The sequence below is a fragment of the Microcaecilia unicolor genome, chromosome 6 (genome assembly GCF_901765095.1).
Source record: "Microcaecilia unicolor chromosome 6, aMicUni1.1, whole genome shotgun sequence".
Lineage (NCBI taxonomy): Eukaryota > Metazoa > Chordata > Amphibia > Gymnophiona > Siphonopidae > Microcaecilia > Microcaecilia unicolor.
Genome location: NC_044036.1, coordinates 181252495 through 181271814, shown reverse-complemented (window position 1 = coordinate 181271814; position 19320 = coordinate 181252495). Strand labels below are relative to the sequence as shown.

Here is a 19320-nt window from a genome sequence, read left to right as displayed (position 1 = left end):
CATCCTGTGGCTTCCCTATAAGTTGAAACCACGCAGGGCCCCATAGTCTCCTGGGACCCAGTGGCCGACAAGTTTCCAACTTCTGAGGGAAGCCACAGTCAACAGAGGAGGCAGCTGAGGTAATTTGAGATTCCCTGTTCAGTTTGGTACCTAGTAAGAGGCAAAATCAAGAGATGCACTTCAGAGTCAACTTTACTTCTTCAATGGGCTAGGAGGCATACCTACAGCTAATACCTGTTTTGTTGGCACTGGCCCATTCCCTGGTCTGAACAAGAGAGCTGTTGGCCTTTTTAGGGCCAGCCCAAGGGTACCTGATGCCCTAGGCCAGTGGTTCCCAAACCTGGTCCTGGCGGCACCCTAGCCAGTCAGGTTTTCAGGATATCCAAAATTAATTTTCATGACAGATTTGCAGGCAGTGAAGGCAGTGCATGCAAATCTCTCTCATGAATATTGTGGATATCCTGAAAACATGATTGGCTGGGGTGCCTCCAGGACCAGGTTTGGGAACAACTGCCACAGGGAAACCTTCAGCGTCCCCCCCCCCCCAGGTTAGCTCAACCCCCTCAGTTCAGCATCTCCCCCTCCCCACCCCCAAAATGTTAAGCATCTCCTCTTCCTTTCTCTTAATCTCCCTATATTTCCAATACCTTCAATCTCCCCGTTTCCCTTCCCCTTGCCCAGACCTATCTCCCCACTCTTTTCACTTGTGGTTGCTACTGCTGCAGTGTCGCTACTGCAAAATCTCTCCCTGGGCCTGTGCCGCTAATCAAACAACAGCATGGCAGATTGCAAGGGGCTTTGAACATCCATGCATAATCAAAGCCTGCCACGTTCCACGACCATCTCTAGGGACGAACATCTCTAAGGTCAGCCTAAATGTGGAGATTTGGACATCCCCGCCCGTATTATCAAAACAAAAGATGGCCACCCATCTTGTTTCCCCGCCCCTTTGCGGGGTCGTCCTGCGAGGATGCCCTCAGGAAAACTTGTGCGCCCCGTTCGATTATGCCCTTCCACGTATGTCTCAGGTCCCAGCTTGTTTCCCTCATAACATCTATTGATGGTATGAAGTAGAATTTGAACAGGCTTGGAGAGAGGGCATTTATTTCAAGACAAAGGTTTGCTAGAGAAGCAGGAGACACCCACAATAACCCGCTGCAGCCTTCTGGTAAGAATGATGGAAAACATTTTAAGTATGGATCCTTGATATTGTTTCCTTTGCTCTGCAAGATTGGATATTTAAAAAAAATCCCTCCAAAAGTTAGATTCTCCTTTTTTTTAGGAGTGTAAGGAAGCGCCTAGGCAGACCCTAGTTCCCCTTAAAGCACACCCTCCCCAGGCCACATTAACAAATCCAGCTCTTGAACATCTAGGCAGGAGGGCATAGCCTAGAGGAGGGAGAAAAAACCTTCTGCGCATGGGAGAATCAGAGATGCCCTGGGGTGTGGGGGAGTTGTTGATGGAAGACTCCCCTACCCTGCCAATGATGGCTGAAGGAGCCTCTGGTCCCTAACAGTGGTAGCTGAAGGAAGCCTCCAAACATGGCTTGCCATAGCTGGTGGATTGCTGATAAGGAGTTTGAGTACTACAGTCTGCAAGGTAGGAGAAGCCTTTAAATACAGGGGGCAGAGACTGATAGAGCCCAGGCCTCTGTGGTGGTTACATTCAAGAATTACATATATTGAACTGACTTGCCTGCCTGAATAAAAATCATAATAAAGACTCTTCCTTCTGACTTAAACTGTCTGCTGTCTATGTGTGTGAGAGGACTATGCCTGCTGCCATGCCCTTGCTACCACAAGGAGAAAAATTGGATTATATTTTGACATATCTCATCCTACATAGGATGGACTGTAGGAAAGATTTTTGGCATTTAAACAAAAATTCTAGATCATAGAACTAATTATATTTTAAAATAGTCTGCTAAGTGTCAAAGTGTATTTGCACAATGTGTCAGCTTGTTGATCACATGTTCTGTCTTGTCCTGTTGATGCAATGTTTGGTCATCTTATTTGGTTCAGACTCCTCAGTCCCATTCTGCTCTTTAAAATTTTTTGTCCTCTTGTCTCTCTTTCATAATTTTGCTGTAGTTGGTTGCTTGCGCTATGGTTTGGTCAATCTGATTTTCTAAAATATGAAAACATATTAATTGTCTGCAACATATGGTGCGATTCTAGCCTGAGTACACTGAAGCCAGATTTCAAAGGGAAACTCTACCCATGTTGTTTCTCTTTGGAAACTGGCAGTTGCAAAGGAGGTGGTCTAAATGTAAACTTTGGACCTGCTCTGCATGTGAAAAACCAGGCGGAGCAAACTTCAATGTATACATTTGAAAATCAAGGGTCTGATATTCAAAAGCACGTATGCCTGTGACAGCAGGTACCAACAGCATAAATGTTTTTAGAAAATAAATTGCTGGCACTTACATGGATGGCTTTTGACCACATAAATTGCTATGAAGGTGAAAGTGCCATTTAAACATCTAAAACGCCAATTTACGCATATAGGGCTAGATTCTATATATGGTGCCTAGAAAATCTGTGTGGAATAAATGTACGCCTAAGCGTATTCTATAAGCGACGCCTAGATGTAGGTGCAGTCAGGGCCAGTGTTTAGACATGCTGGGGCCCAGGGCAGAAATTAAGGAGGAGGCCCCCAATCCCCTCTCTTCCCTGCCCCCTCCCTCGATTTCCCTACCCATCATTACTATCACACATAACACAACCTTAAATGACTTCTTCACATACAAAACGCAGACAGACCTTCACCAAATACAGAACAAGGGATCACATATTATAAATATGAACACCAAAACGGAACTGGGAGCCCCAAGAAGTTAAACTTGGCAAGTACTGCCACACTGGAGAAATAAAAATAGAAATGCACTTCATTTTCTACTGAACAATCTGTGGCATAACCACTAAGGGGGAGAGGACTTAGACCCCCCCCCCCCCCCAAAATTAACATCTCTCTTGCTGTGGCTGGTGGGGCTCCTCAAGCATCACTAGCTGATGACCACCTCCTTCCCCTCCTGAGGTCCAGCGACCAGAACTCTCCATGCTCTGTAGCTAGCAGCAGTATTTCAGAGATGCTGCTGCCCCCCCCCCCCAACACCTGCTCGTCTTTCACACGTAAAATCTGAACGTGCGTGGTGGTGGAAGGGGCGGTGGTAATTTGGGGATACAGCCACCAACTGCACAGCTTGGAGATTTCTGGCTGCCAGACTGGAGGAGGACTCGGTTTCGGTTGGCAGGGCTTGGGGGATCCCCGCCAGCTCAAGTATTATTATTTTGCATTCGGTGGGGAGAAAATTTGGTGCCCACCCATTTTGGGCTCAAGACCTCTCCCTCCCCCAGATCAGCCATAGAAACCATCTGTGATGCACATATCCCAAAACTTACATATTCCAGTACTTAAATTCAAAATAAAACACATTTTCTACCTTTGTTGTCTGGATATTTTGTTTTTACATCATCTTGTTCCCAATTTCTCTTTTTCTGCTTTCTTGTCTGTCTTCTGCTAATTCTCTTTCCAGTGTCTGCTGTCCATTTTTATTTTCTCCTTTCTTCTCTCACGTTCCATTCCCTCATTGCACCTGTCTCTAACATACTGATTTTTCCCTTTCAGCTGCTTCCTCCCTTTTATTCCTTTTCTGCCTCTGTCCATTCAAATTTCACTCTCTCTCACACCCTTCTATCAATTTTCCATCTTCTCTCAGTCCCTAGCTCTCCCATTTTCCATCTCACTCCTTTCCCAGCCTTCTATTTCCTTCCATCTACTCCCCATTATCACATTTCTACTTCTGTACTCACTATTCTCCTCTCACTCATATTCTTGCCACCCCCTTTTGACTTCTCCCATATGGTTCCACCATTTCCAGAATCTCCTCTCCCTCTCTCCACTCTTGTAGCCCACCCCAGTCTCATTGCCTGACATCTCCCTGTCCCTTTCCCTCCACCCCTTGCATCTTTCTCTCCCATTTCTTTTACCTTCCCCCCCTTGATGTAGCATTTCTTTCCTCCCTCCATCCCATTGTTCAGCATCTATCCCTCCCTTCCACCCCCAGACTCAACATTTCTCCCTCTTTCCTTCCTCCCATCCCCAGTTCCAGCATCTTTCTCTTTCTTCCAGAATGCCCTCCCATTCAGCATCCACCACCCCTGGGTCCACCATCTCTCCCTTTCTCTTCACAACTACCCTCTCATCTAGTATCTCTCTCTCTCCTTCCCTCCACACCATCCCCCGGCCTCTTCCCAACTCCCCTCCCATCCACTATCTCTGTCCCCATACCTCCACAGTTCAGGTCCATCTTCTCTCTATTTCTCTTGCCTCCCTCAATGGTACTGTCCACCATCTCTCTCCCTCTCTTCTGTTTCCAAGCCCGTTATTTCTTCCCTTTCACCTTCCCCCACCACCCTCGTTCCGGCATCTCCCCTCCCAGTTTAGTTTTAAAACAGCTGCTACAGGGTGACCCCGTGGGCTGCATGCCTTCCTCTTCTGTACACCCTGGTCCTCACCCTCCCAGTCTAACTTAAAATTGTTTTTTTTTTTTTTTGTAGGCAGAGGGTTTCAAATGCAAGAGTGATTGAAACACGCTGCCTTCGGTGAAATTCTGCATTCCTCGACACTCTTCCTCTGCCGCTGCAGTCCGCCCCACCTCTAAACAACTACTTCCTGTTTCCGCTTGGGCGGACCGTGGCAGCAGAGGAAGAGTGCTGAGCAGGCTGAATTTCACTGAAGGCAGGGTGTTTTAATTGCTCCTGCTCTGAAAACCTTCTGCCAAGAAAATAAACATTTTAAAGTTAGACTGGGAAGGTGAGAGAGATGCCGGATAGGGGTGGAGAGATGGGGAAAATACGCTGGCCCATGGGGGCCCCCTTGAGCTGTGGGGCCCAGGGCAGCTGCCTTGTTTGCACCCCCCCAACACTGGCCCTGGGTGCAATATATAGAATACACTTAGTTGATATCCCAGCGCCTAGAACTGCACGCATTCATTTACACCAAGCATAAACAGGCGCAGAGGGGTATATTCTATAATAGTGCATGTAAATTTTGGAACACCCAAGAAAAACCCATAACCATGCCCCTTTTTGTCTCTGTACATTAGAATTTAGGCACTGTGCATTACAGAATACACCTAGGGCGTCTGTTACTAAGGCGTGCTCACGTTTTTAGCGTGTGCTAAAATTGTGGGCGTGCTAAACATTAGAGATGCCAATGCATTCCTATGAGCGTCTCTAATATTTGGTGTTCCCACAATTTTAGCGCGCGCTAAAAACGTGAGCACGCCTTAGTAAAAGATGCTCTTGATCAGTTATGATGTATATAGTGTCCCAAACATTCATACTTCAGCAATAAATTTCTTCAAACTTAATTCAGAGATATATAATTTTTTATGGGGCTCATCAGATATTACTGCAACTCACACCATAGGAACTCATCATTCCTTCTTCATTTTGAAAAGATGGTTGTGGTGCAAATCGTCATTGGATCACCCTTGTTTTTTTAAATTGTGCATTTTTCATAGTAAAACAGTTATTTTACATGTGCAAGATAGAACAGCAGCATATATCAATTAACAAAAGCATGCAATGTAGCACAGCACTTATCTTTATAGAATGAGTTATGGGCATAAATTCTAATTATTGTCAATTAGTGCTCATTATTGCTTGTGAAGTGCTGTTAAATCACTGTTTGACTTGTTAAGTCAATTAAGTTACACACGTTGTTACAGAATACGTTTGGATTTCAGTGCAGAAAGCTAGGTGCAATATACAGAATCTGGGGGGAAAAGCACCAGATTCTATACATGGCACTGAAAAGAAACACGCTTAGTACTATTATATAAACCTTGCTTTAAGTTCAGCGCGGTTTATAGGATATATGTAGCGCCTGTTCCCGTGACTAAAATTTAGGCGTGACCATTTATGCCAACTAAAACCTGGTGTAAATGCCCGCACCTAATTTTTAGGCATAGATCGAGCATATTCTATAACAGTGTGCATAATTTTTAGGAATGCGCATGACCTGCCCATGCCCCACCCATGGCTGCGCCCTCTTTTGAAATCTGCACATTAGAAGTTACGTGCACAACTTTACAGAATATGCTTATAAAGTTGCACACACAAATTCTAATTAGTGCCAATAAATTGCTTGCTAGTGGTTCAATTATCAGCACTGATTGGCTTGTTAAACAACTAAGCTGTGCATGCAATTTGGTTGCACTGCCAGATTGCGCACATAACTTTAATCGCCACATATAGAATCTAGGGGACAATGGGCAGACATGCATTGCTATAGTCTAAAGAGAATCCACAAAAAGTGGAGAACTTAATAGATCCCACGATGCGTGAAATGTAAAATAAAGAAGGTGGGAATATAAGCCAGGCTACCCAAAGAATGGAACCAAATTATGTTTAAAAAACAAAGTTTAATAATTTCCAAGTAAATAATGATATAACAACACATAAAAAATGACTCGACACAACGTTGTGTTTCGGCCAAAGAGGCCTACATCAGGAGTCTATAAACATAAACAAACAAACTTATTGTTTGTTTATGTTTATAGACTCCTGATGTAGGCCTCTTTGGCCGAAACACAACGTTGTGTCGAGTCATTTTTTATGTGTTGTTATATCATTATTTACTTGGAAATTATTAAACTTTGTTTTTTAAACATAATTTGGTTCCATTCTTTGGATAGCCTGGCTTATATTCCCACCTTCTTTATTTTACACCAGACATGCATTGCTAACAGTTTTATTTACTGTATATATATGCACTACACAGGGGCATAACCAGAAAACAGATTTTGGGCGGGCCTAGGCAAGAACTAGATGGGCACAATGTGTTCTCCCCCACCCCCACCAACAAAAAAAAATCTCATCTGGCGGGAAAATGCTTCTTTCCACCTTGGCAGTCTGCAGCAGGCATGCGCTGAAAACTGAGCATGCGCAGGTGCCAGTATTGTGGAGAGTAGCATTTTCTTTACCATCAGGGTTTCCCCTGGCAGAGCTTGGGATCCCCACCAGCTAGCATTAAATATGTGCTACTGTTGGGTGGGCCTGAACCCTAGGGCCCACCCAGGCCCACCTGTGGCTACACCACTGGTGCTGCAGCTTGCAAAGATTTGAAGGAGGAGACATGTTCTGGGCATGATTTGGGCAGATCTTCAAGATATACGTCTCCCATATTTTAGAAAAGCAATACACATATACTGTTCTTATAATGCATTCTACGCATTACTAAACAGTTAGCTAAACTAGCCCAACATCTAAAAGGAAGACTCACTTTTCTTGAATTCCAACTGTTTATTACAAATAAGTAAAACAGGTAACTTACTGCATGCAGGGAGTTGAAAAGCAGAGTTCTGCCCAGGCAGGATGAGTCTTTGAAACTGGATGCCATAATGCCAGACTGAAGGGGTGGATGTTGAGTGACTGAAAAGATTACATTTATTGCAGAGATGTGGAATTGATTAGAAAGATGAGACGATGTCTGTCTGTTTGACTGGATGGATGTTGGATTTCAGTGACAGAAGGTTATTGGGCATCAAATAAAAGGAACTATATTTCCACGGATGGAGAGAGATGGGGGGGGGGGGGGGGCTGTGGGCCACTTTCTCCTGAGCCCAAAATAGAGATTTCTGCACTGTAGGGGGCAGAATACCCATAAGGCTAAGGGAGCTGAGGAAATCACCAGTGGAGACAGAGCATGTGCTTTGGGCTGAAACCTGAACCTGACAGGTTTTCATGGAGAAAATAGGCCACATCCAGGAATGACCTTTAAGAACAAAGGTTACAAGCTCTAGCAGAAAGTTACTCATACTGCTAGCTTACATGCTGCAACTACAAAACAAAAGTAAACATATACCCACCATTGTTGGGGCAGAACAAGTATATCCTGGAAAACGTCCCCATCTATATTAATATGTGTTTCAAGTCACACATACCTGCCAGCTAACTTCTGTTTTGGGCCTAGGGTTGGGAGAAATGCACGAGGAGGAAATTTTGCTTACCTCTCTAGCATTCAAAATTACTCTGAATGACCAAAAATCAGATTTTTGGAGGACAGCTGTTTAATCAGTTCTCTGTAAATATTCAGGTTTCTAAATCCATCACTGTCACAGCAAAACCACCACTTAGACATGTAAGCAGCATTACTTATACATGCAAAGCCCTGAGGGATGCCACTCCTTTTTCAACACTCACTTTTGTAAAATGGCTTCTTGTGATGTGGTAACTAGACTTTTTTTTTCCACAATGTTATGTGGATTTTGTAAAAAGGTAACCTGTTCAGTGAGCCTTTTGTAAAATACTATCGTAGTTGTACAACACAGACCTAAGTGTTTATTTTCTAACCAAGATATCCTTTACATAATTATCTTCTATACGGTTACAATTATATATTTTAAATAGGGTTCAGGTTTGGGATAGGCAAGGAGAAGGACTAAAAGTGGTAAAATTCGGCTGCTCGCTAACTTATGCTTCAAGTCTGAAAGCAACATAGCAAGAATAAATTCAAGCAGATTAGTTATCCATATAAAGTTATGCCATCATTTTCCACATTCAGGCTTGATTCTGCATAATGTTAAAGAGATAAAATATTCATTTAATATTCATATTTATTGCATTTGTATCCCACATTATCCCACCTATTTGTAGGCTCAATGTGGCTTACAGAGTTTGTTATGACATTGTCATTACATGATATCAGATACACTTAGTGTTGTGTAGAGATTAAGTAAGGGAAGAGAGAAGAAGGTATTAGGTAGGTTAGTATGGAGGTGGACTTTAATAATTGGAAGGTTTGTTGAGGTAGTTTTGTGAGGCTATGGGATCTCTTTGTAGGCCTTATTGAAGAGGTGTGCCTTCAAAGATTTGCGGAAGTTGGTTATTTCGGCAATAGCTTTCAAGGTTGTAGGTAGTTCATTCCACAACTGTGTGCTCATGTATGAGAAGGTGGTGGCATGTGTCTGCTTGTATTTTAGCCCTTTACAGCTGGGGAAGTGCAGATTGCGAAATTTGCGGGATGATCTTATGGCGTTCCTGGGAGGCAAGTCCACGAGGTTTAGCATGTATATTGGGGCGTCTGCGTGAATGATTTTGTGTACAATTGTGCATATCTTGAACACAATGCGTTCCTTGAGTGGGAGCCAGTGAAGTTTCTTTCTTAGGGGTTTTGCACTTTCGTATTTGGTTTTTCCAAATATGAGTCTGGCGGCGGTATTCTGGGCTGTTTGGAGTTTTTTGATAGTTTGTTCTTTGCATATGCATGGCTGCCCCACTAAATATTTACTTCTATATGTATAAATGTTTAATTAGTCTCCTGACCTAAAAATGTTCATAGAAATACCTCCTTACAACCCAGCTAGAAGTGTACATGTGGTGAATACCAGGCATGCTTTACCTATAGGGTTGTTAACTGAATCCAGATTTGCTGATGACACAAAGATGTTCAAAGTTGTTAAATCACATGAGGATTGTGAAAAATTACAAGAGGACCTTACGAGACTAGGAGACTGGGCATCTAAATGGCAGATGACGTTTAATGTGAGCAAATGCTCAGTGATGCATGTGGGAAAGAGCAACCCGAACTATAGCTATGTGATGCAAGGTTCCACATTAGGAGTCCCTGACATTGAAACCCTCTGCTCAGTGTGCGGCGGTGGCTAAGAAAGCAAATAGAATGTTAGGTATTATTAGGAAAGGAACGGAAAACAAATATGAGGACGTTATAATGCCATTGTATCACTCCATGGTGTGATCGCACCTCGAATACTATGTGCAATTCTGGTCACCGCATCTCAAAAAAGATATAGTGGAATAAGAAAAGGTACAGAGAAGGGCAATGGAAATGATAAAGCAGATGGGATGACTTCCCTATGAGGAAAGGCTGAAGCGTCTTGGGCTCTTCAGCTTGGAGAAGGGACAGTTGAGGGAAGATATGATAGAGATCTATAAAATACTGAGTGGAGTGGAATGGGTAGACGTGAATCGCTTGTTTACTCTTTCCAAAACTACTAAGACTAGGGGGCATGCGATGAAGCTACAAAGTTGTAAATTTAAAACAAATTGGAGAAATATTTCTTCACTCAACGTGTAATTAAACTCTGGAATTCGTTGCCATACAATGTGGTAAAAGCATTTACTTTAGTAGGGTTTAAAAAATGGTTTGGATAGCTTCCCAAAAGTCCATAAGCCATTATTAAGATGGATTTGGGGAAAATCCACTGCTTATTTCTAGGATAAGCAGCATAAAATGTATTGTACGGTATTTGGATCTTGCCAGGTATTTGTAGCTTGAATTGGCCACTGTTGGAAACAAGATGCTGGACTCGATGGGCCTTCAGTCTGTTCCAGTATGGCAACACTTATGTACTTATGTAGTGACAGGGTTGATACAGTCTTGATTTACCCCATTCCATACAGGGACTTGTTCTGATTTCTCCATTGTACTCCCTAAGAAAAGCAAAACTACAAGTCCCTGTATGCAATGGGGTAAACCCAAGACTGGATTAACCCTTTTGGACAAATTTGGATCCAGTTGGCAACTTTATTTAGCTAGGCAGAGTGGAATTTTCAGAAAGGTCAATGTCCCTGGGCTTATTTATTTATCTATTTATGTCATTTCTACCCCACATTTTCACAAGAAAGCTCAGGTTCAATGTGGCTTACATAACAAATTAAGAAGCATTACAAGACAATTAATATTAATACAAGAATACAAATATTAAAAAATTAAATTAAATTTATTTTCTTATTAGCTGAACACAGATCTAAAGAAGTGGGCTTTAAGTATACTTCTAAATGACATATAATTGACTGAGGGGCTCATTTTCAAAGCAGTTAGATTTACATAGGTTTCTATGGAAGTTTGTAAGTCTTAAGTGCTTTGAAAATACACCTCCAGGTGTCTGATATACTTGGGTAGTGAGTTCCAGAGTTTGGTACTTTGGTGAGAAAAATTAGCATTATATATAGTTCTGTAGGTTAAATTTTTACAACTTGGGAAATGTAATACGAGATATTCTCTAGATGATGATGTGGCATTTCGTGGTGATAACTGAGATCTATCATATAAGATGGTAAGATACCATAAAGAATCTGATGAACAAGAACATAGAACTTAAATGAAATTATTTCAGTGATAGATAATCGATGCAGATCCTTAAGAACAGGAGATGCTTTAACGTAACGTAACACAGCAATCAATATATAAGGCGGGCAGCCGTGTTTTGTGAAGTTTCTAGTTTTCTTAGGAGACTCTGCTTAATACCTGCATAAATTGAATTGCAGTAGTCAAATTTGGTTAAGACTAATGACTGAACTAAAGTGTGAAAGCCTGATCTTGAATAGAATGGTCTTAATCTTTTAAGTTTCCACAATGGATTAAAGAAATTCAAGACTACTTTGGAAATTTGTCAATTAAAAGAAAGAAACTGATTAATTAAGATCCCCAAGATTTTAATTGTTGAATCCAAAGACTAAGTAACATTATCAGTCTTAAAATTTGAGATGGTTATTGGGTGATAAGGGCTATTTACTTTGATTTTGTTTGCAATCTCATGTAATTCTTTAATGAATGGGATATAAATTGTAACATCATCAGCATATATGAATGCTGAAAACCCATTTGATTCTAGCAAATGGCCTAAAGGGATCATCATAATGTTAAACAAAATAGGTGACAGATGAGAACCCTGTGGCACTCCACTACAAGAAACCCATGACGACGAGATAGTAGTACCCAGTTGCTTAACTTGGTAAGACCTGGATTTTAAAATTCAGAGAACCATTTCAAGACAGTTCCACAGATACCATAATAGTCAAGTATGTTTAAAAGGATGTTATGATCTACTGTGTAAAATGCACTAGACATGTCGAATTGAAGAATTAAAACTTTGTTACCTAAGATTGGCTAATAATGTAGCAAGAATGGTTTCAGTATTATATGAGGGCCTGAAACCTGATTGATAATTATGTATAATTGAATGATGCTGAAGATATTCCATTAACTGATGAGTGATTAGCCCCTCCAAAACTTTGACTAATAGAGATATTGAGGCCACTGGTCTGTAGCTGGAAACAATACTAATACTAATTTGACTGTTTTTCAGGATCAGAGTTAAGATTATATGGCTTTGAACATGACCTTCTACAAAAGTATTATATACTAATCATGGCTTGTTTCTTCCCCTAAAACAACAGATGTTCTGGTTTAATTTATATAGTCTTTGAGGATTTTTAAATAGATTTTTTTGTTTTTTATTACATATTTTTATTTAGGCTCAATAAAATATTATTCATTAAGATACTTTGATATCAATCTGTTTATGCTTGGGAGGAAAGAATACCCAAATTCAGATTCCTAAGAAGCTATGAAGACATTTTGGTAGTCAGTGGAGAAAATCGAGCTGGGGAGGTGGGTGATAGGAGGAGGGTTCAGCAGCACAATACAATATTCCCTTCCATTTGTAGAATCACCCCTCCCACTGAAAAAGCACATTAAAACAAAAAGAAAGAAAGAGGTGTTCTCTTTCATCTTTCACCAAAATGGAATGGAAATGGTCAATTCTTTTTAATGAAAATGAGTGATGGGGTCTAGCTTGGAATGGGGCCCTGTGGTGTAGTCAAATACCTGAAACCATGTTATATGCATGTGTCTTCCATTAGAAGCTGCACTCGCACTACCCTAACCCCCCTTCAGGGCTCTCCTCAGAAAGGATAGGTTTGCAGCTCCCTATGGTGGAAGACATATGGAGTAAGACATTAGCTGCCTTCCCTAGATAGCTGTCAGGAACTTTCCTGACCACTTCTATGCCAGAAAAAGCAGAGTGCTGCATTAATTCATGCTGTAAAATCCACTTGCCTTCTTCTCCATGCTTTCTCCCCCTCTCTACCCAATTATCTCGCTAAGACAGCCTCACAATGTTCCCTGTCATGCAACACCTGGATAAATTCAGTTTTCCCAATACTATTTAGAGCATTTCCTTCTGGTAGAGCCTCAGATCAGTGCATCCTTCCCAGTTAATGTCAGCTGAATGCGATCAAATCTCCTCTTCTAAAGCAGCAGGAGATTCTTTCAAATCTATCAGAAGTTATAAAGTTTCCTCTTCTATAGAAACCCCAAAGTAGGAGATTTCTTACCAGGTAGTAACATAGTTCCTTCCTTTGAACAGAGTCCAGCAGGTCAAGCCCTCCTTTGACAGATTTCCACTCCAGATTACTGTGTTACAATCTGGTACATACATTATGTAGTTCTGAATCTCTTGGGCACTGTGGATTTGTGGAATGGCTCCAGGCACACTTCTTGGCTCTGTCATTATTGCAATGGTTGTCTGAACACTGCCTGGGGCATTTGTTTGCCCAGCAGAGACATATGTAGGCGGATTCTGTAGCTCTTTTCAATGGCTGGCAGAAAACCTTCCCAATTTGTCAACAAATGCAGTCTCCCCTAAGCAAGCAATTGCTTTGTCATGGGAGAAAGCAGGAGGGCTTAAAACCTGACCAGACACCCACACTTAACAACACTGAGCCTGAGGTCTGTACAATGTCAGACTTCCTGATGCCTTACCTTTGTACTCAGCCAAATGGTTCATTCCGTGAAAACCATTATGCATGAAAAGTTTATTTCAGCTTCAGCATGGATCATCATCAACATTACAGCATATTGAATTAATCTGCTTTGTGTATCTTTCTTTTCTTTTTTTGACCTGGCTTTGTAGTATGATGGTTAGAGCAGTGCCTATGAAAGATAGAGCTGCTGGTTTTAATCGTCTCCTAATAGGGTTACAAACGTTTCGACAGAGAAAAAAAACAACAATTGCCCAGCCCCCATCCCGCCCCAAGTCCTTGCCACTCTAGTCTGCCCCTCTATAATCAACTGTCTGCATCCATAGGCGGTCAGCGACTCAGCTATTCAAGGAGACTAAGGTGGGCAGGGATATGATGGAGTGGGCAATTATAATTTGTCACTAACTAAAAACAGAAGTAATTGTAGACAAAACTAAACTGAACCCCCAAGAAGCCAGACTCTGCATACAATGAGACAATCAGAGAAACAGGAATACTAATATATGCCCCCTGTATGATGCAAAATATAAAGATAGCAGATGTAAATTTTGAAATCACTACATTGCAAATTAAAGAAGTATAAATACATTTTTATAAAGAAAGTAAAGTGATACTTTTTTATTGGACTAACTTTTTCGACTAGCTCTCAGAGGCCAAAACCTCCTTTCTCAGGTCAAGATGACCTGAGGAAGGATGTTTTGGCCTCCAAGAGTTAGTCAAAAATGTATTGTAAGTCCAGGGGTTTTTAACCTGGTCCTCAGGACAGTTAGGCTTCCAGGATACCCACAGTGAATATGCATGAGAGAGATTTGGATGCCCTACCTCCATTGTATGCAAATTTATTTCATGCATATTCATTGTGAGTATCCTGAAAACCTGATTGGCTAGGTGTGTCCCAACGACTGGGTTGAGAACCCCTGTGTTAGTCCAAGAAAAAGGTATTTTCCATTTTTAAAATTATTAACTTTAGAGTGGCTACTACACTGCTTTTTTTTTCTACTTTTGTTGTCTGGTCATTTAGTTTTTCAAATTGTGTTGATTCTAGTCTTTGGTTTCTGCTTTCCTTTGTCTTCTCTTACATTTCTTGCTAGGGTTTCCTGTCCATTTCTTATTTCTCTCTCCCCCACCCCCTGTCTTCTTCACTTCCTCCATTACATCCATCTCCAACACTGATCTTTCCCTTTCAGCTATTTTTCTGTCTCTGTCCAGGTTAAACTCATTGTTGCTATCCAATCTTCATTGCCCTCTTTTTTTTTTTTTTTTTTTTTTTTAAATTGCATCTACATATAGCTTTCTATCTCTTTCCCTTACCCTGGCTCTTCCATTCCTCATCCTCTTGATCCCCAGTCTTTCACTAACTCTGTCCTTTCCCCCTTCCATCCAACATCTCCCTCCTCTCTCTCTCTTTTTCTTTCATTCCATCTCTTCTCTCCCCCGTCTCCTAGCCACCTCTAGCATCTTCTGTTTTCCCCATCTCCTCTCCCCTTCCATCCATCATCATCCCGCTCACTCCATACTTTACATCCAGCAGCTCCTCTTTCTCTCCCTCTCTCTTCCACCTAGCAGCTCCCCATCTCTCCCATGTTCCAGGAAGCATCCCCCCCCCTTCTTGGTCTCTCTCCCCATTCTAGCTAGCATTTCCCCTCTTTCTCTTTTCCCCAGTTTCATCCAGCATCTTTCCCTCTTTCTTCCCTCTTCCATCCAGCAACTGCCCTCCCCCCTCTCTCTCTCCCCTTTCTTTCACTCAGCATCTGATCTTTTCTTAGTCTTTCCCCTCTTCTATCTAGCATCTGCGCTCTTTCATAGTGTCTCCCCTTTCAAGCAAGCATCTTCCCTCTTTCCCTTCCCTATCCGTCCTGGATCCCAGCACCTCAATCTTTTTTAATCTTTTTTAGGCACCATATATGCTCAGTGTGCTGTGGTAGCTAAGAAAACAAATAGAATGTTGGGTATTATTAGGAAAGGAATGGAAAACAAAAGTGAGGACATTATAATGCCATTGTATCAGTCCATGGTGCAACCGCACCTCAAATACTGTGTTCAATTCTGGTCACCGCATCTCAAAAAAGATACAGTGGAATTAGAAAAGGTACAAAGAAGGGTAATGAAATGATAAAGGGGATGGGACAACTTCCCTATGAGGAAAGGCAAAAGCGGCTAGGGCTCTTCAGCTTGGAGAAAAGGCGGCTGAGGGGAGATATGATAGAGGTCTATAAAATAATGAGAGGAGTTGAACGGGTAGATGGGAAGCGTCTGTTCACGCTTTCCAAAAATACTAGGACTAGGGGGCATGCGATGAAGCTACAATTAAAATTTAAAACGAATTGGAGAAACTTTTTCTTCACTCAACGTGTAAATAAACTCTGGAATTCATTGCCAGAGAATGTGGTAAAAGCAGGTAGCTTAGCGGAGTTTAAAAAAGGTTTGGACGGCTTCCTAAAGGAAAAGTCCATAGACCATTATTAAATGGACTTGGGGAAAATCCACTATTTCTGGGATTAGCAGTATAAAATGTTTTGTACTTTTTTGGGATCATGCCAGGTATTTGTGACCTGGATTGGCCACTGTTGGAAACAGGCTGCTGGGCTTGATGGACCTTTGGTCTTCCAGTATGGCAATACTTATGTATTTATGTAATAAACTCAAATTTGGAAGCTTTATTGTATTATAGGGTTCAATCTCTGTTAGAGACTGGTTAACATACGTTAACATTTTGAATTCTTCCCATACATGGGCATTCATAGCAAAGATTGAGAGGTTTGCTTGCATTTCAATGTTTTTGCAAGGTCTATTTTAAGATTTTGGAATCTTCTCTTCTGCCCAGAGGAGATTTATAAGTGAATTTTTCCTGGCCTAAACCTCCCACTTCCCCCTGCCCAAAAAAAGAAAAACTAGGAACTTCCTATTGCAATTTTTCTTCCATTGAGCACATACATCCTGTTTACTTTCCTAGCCTGAGGGACTTGATTAAATGGCAAGTCTGCATGCTGGCAGGTGATGGGCACCTGCATCCTGCTCTCTTATGTATTCCAGGTGCCTGAAGTCCCATTGTTTTGACAATATAGAAGTGAGAGACAGTGGAGAAGATTCAAGGTTAGTTGTGTGGCATGCTGGCCTTATGGATGCCCATGCCTGCAGTGATTTCTCAAAGCCAAGTGTACTGCTGAGTGATGTGTGGTCTCAAGAAGGCACAGTCTAAGTGGTGGACAAACAAGTCATTTTTAGCGTCACTAACAGCTAAGCACAGATTCTCAGTGCTCTGAGCCATAAGGAGCCTCAAACGTGAAGTCGAACACCATGGGGCTTCTTATTCATAGTAAATTTCAAGAGGAAATTGTAGTCTAATAGCAAATTTTTCAGAAAACTACAGAATAAGTGGCAAAAAAAATCAAGCACCATCATACAGCCTGTATTATAAAAGTTTGTTCCCTTAGGCACAAAATAGAACAAAATATGTGATGAAAACAGCAACAAAGAAAAAGAGAAATTCTGGGGGTAACTTTTAAAAATTATTTTTTGCGTGTTCCATGTTTGATGTGCAGAAATAGCTACACATCGGTGTTCCTTGAGGAATGTTCTGGGTGGAGAAGGGTGAAGTTACAATGGGGGAGATTCTTTACATGGTGCCTGCAAAATCCACGTGGAAATCATTTTCACCTAAGCATATTCAATAAGATTTAGGCACAGTGTATAGAATATGCTTCGTTGATATCCCAAAGCCTAAAACTACATGCCTCCATTTACACCGATGAAAATGTGGCGTAAATCCTTGCGCGTAGATTTACTCAGAATGGGACATATTCTATAACAACATGCATAAATTTGAGAATGCCCACAAAATGACCATTCCCCGCCCATAGTCACGCCCCTTTTGAACTGCGCACTTTAGAATATAGGCGCAGTTCATTACAGCATACACTTAGCAAGTTATGTGCATAAATTCTAATTATTGCCAATTAGTGCACATTATTGCTTGTTAAGTGCTGTTAACAATGCTGATTGGCTTGTTAAGCCAGTTAAGTTTCGCGCATTGTTATGGAATATGCATAGATTTAGGCGCGGAATGCTAGGAGCGATATATAGAATCCAGAAGAATGTATTTGGCCCTTATCTGCCATCATGTTTCTATTCCAGAAAGCAACACGGGCCTTCTGCTGCACCCACAATCTGAGTTCAAGTCCTGTACTGGGAATCCTGTCAGGTAGTTGGTTTCTAGCCAGCTCAACCAGTAAATGGTATTAGCACGGGGGGAGGGGGGGGGTGGAAGCAAAAATGAATGGGGAATGCAATGGGAAAGCATACCAAGAAGTAGTGGTGCCCATACGTTCTCCACAACTTGGATATAGAGGGTTACCTTACCTTCTATAAAGTAATTGAATACACATATACATGCACACCTGTCTCAGAGCTGTGGACATTTGGGAATCATTGTAAGGCCTGTTGTATGTTTATGATGCTTCCATTGGAAGGAAGTGGAGGGGAGGCAATGGGGGCAAAATTCTCCAGGCCCAGCCTCCAAGAGAGGGGGGAGCAAGCTCGGGCCCAGCGCCAGCAAGCTTCTTCCTGCCTGCTTCCGGGTCTGCGTGCTGCCCAGGACCCACATGAATGCATTAACACAATGCAATGGAGGCAGTGCATGCAAATCTCTCTCATGAATATTCATTGTAGGTATCCTGAAAACCTGACTGGCTGGAGTGTCTTCAGGACCAGGTTTGGGAACAGTGGCCTAATGGTTAGTACAGTGGGCTGGGAAACTGGGTTTAATTCCAACTGCAGTTGCTTGTGACTCTGGGCAAGTCACTTAACCCTCCAGATACAACACTTAGATTATGAGCCCACAAGGGACAGAGAAACTACCTAGATATAAACTGATTTGGTTGTACCACAGAAAGGCAGTATATGAAATCCATGATATTTTACCCTTTATGTGATAGGCACGCTTTTGAGAATTTTTACAGGCATCCCGCTATAAACTTAAGCCTTCAAATAATTTTAATAGTTTGTAATCAAATATATTTTATTTGGCCTGGCAATTCTCTTCTGCTGTCTTTTGGGTTTCTAGCTCAGTTGGAACCAGGACTGGGTTCTGGCAAGTGGCACCGTCGTTTGTAACTACCTGAGTTTTCTCCTTCGCTTTTTATATCCTCTTTGCAACTCAGCACCAGCCACTTCAGCAGCAGTTTATTTATTTATTGCATTTGTATCCCACATTTCCCCACCTCTTTGCAGGCTCAATGTGGCTTAAAATTCATCATGAATAGTGGAAATATATAAGAAAATAGACATTTAGTATTGCATAAGGATCTTTGGTAACATGATAATGATATAGCATGATAGTAGTTTAACAAGCAAGTATCCTAAGGCAATTCTGGATGTATGTGTAGGAGTTCATATTTGTTGATCTTTGTGGTATGCCTTGTTAAAGAGATGGGTTTTCAGTAGTTTGCGGAAGTTATTTAGTTCATAGATCGTTTTTAAGTTGCGCGGCAGCGCGTTCCAGAATTGTGTGCTCAAGTAGGAAAAGGTGGACGTAGACCCTTACAGTTGGGAAAGTGAAGATTGAGGAATGTGCGGGATGATTTCTTAGCGTTCCTGGGTGGTAAGTCTATCAGGTCTGACATGTAGGCTGGGGCATCTCCGTGAATGATTTTGTGAACTAATGTACATATTTTGGTCAGGGGCCACAAACCATGGCTGCCTTCAGAAGAAAGGGGCCCCTTTGCTAAACCATGTTAGGAAATGGACT

The 19320-nt window shown here is 41.7% G+C and overlaps 1 long non-coding RNA gene across 1 annotated transcript; it reads left to right on the top strand.

Annotated features, from left to right (window-relative positions):
• Positions 1-363: 363 nt before the first annotated feature.
• LOC115473187 lies at positions 364-14556 on the top strand. Its single transcript, XR_003942615.1, has 3 exons — positions 364-452; positions 7713-7715; positions 14545-14556. It is a non-coding gene; the product is annotated as an uncharacterized LOC115473187 (long non-coding RNA).
• Positions 14557-19320: the final 4764 nt, after the last annotated feature.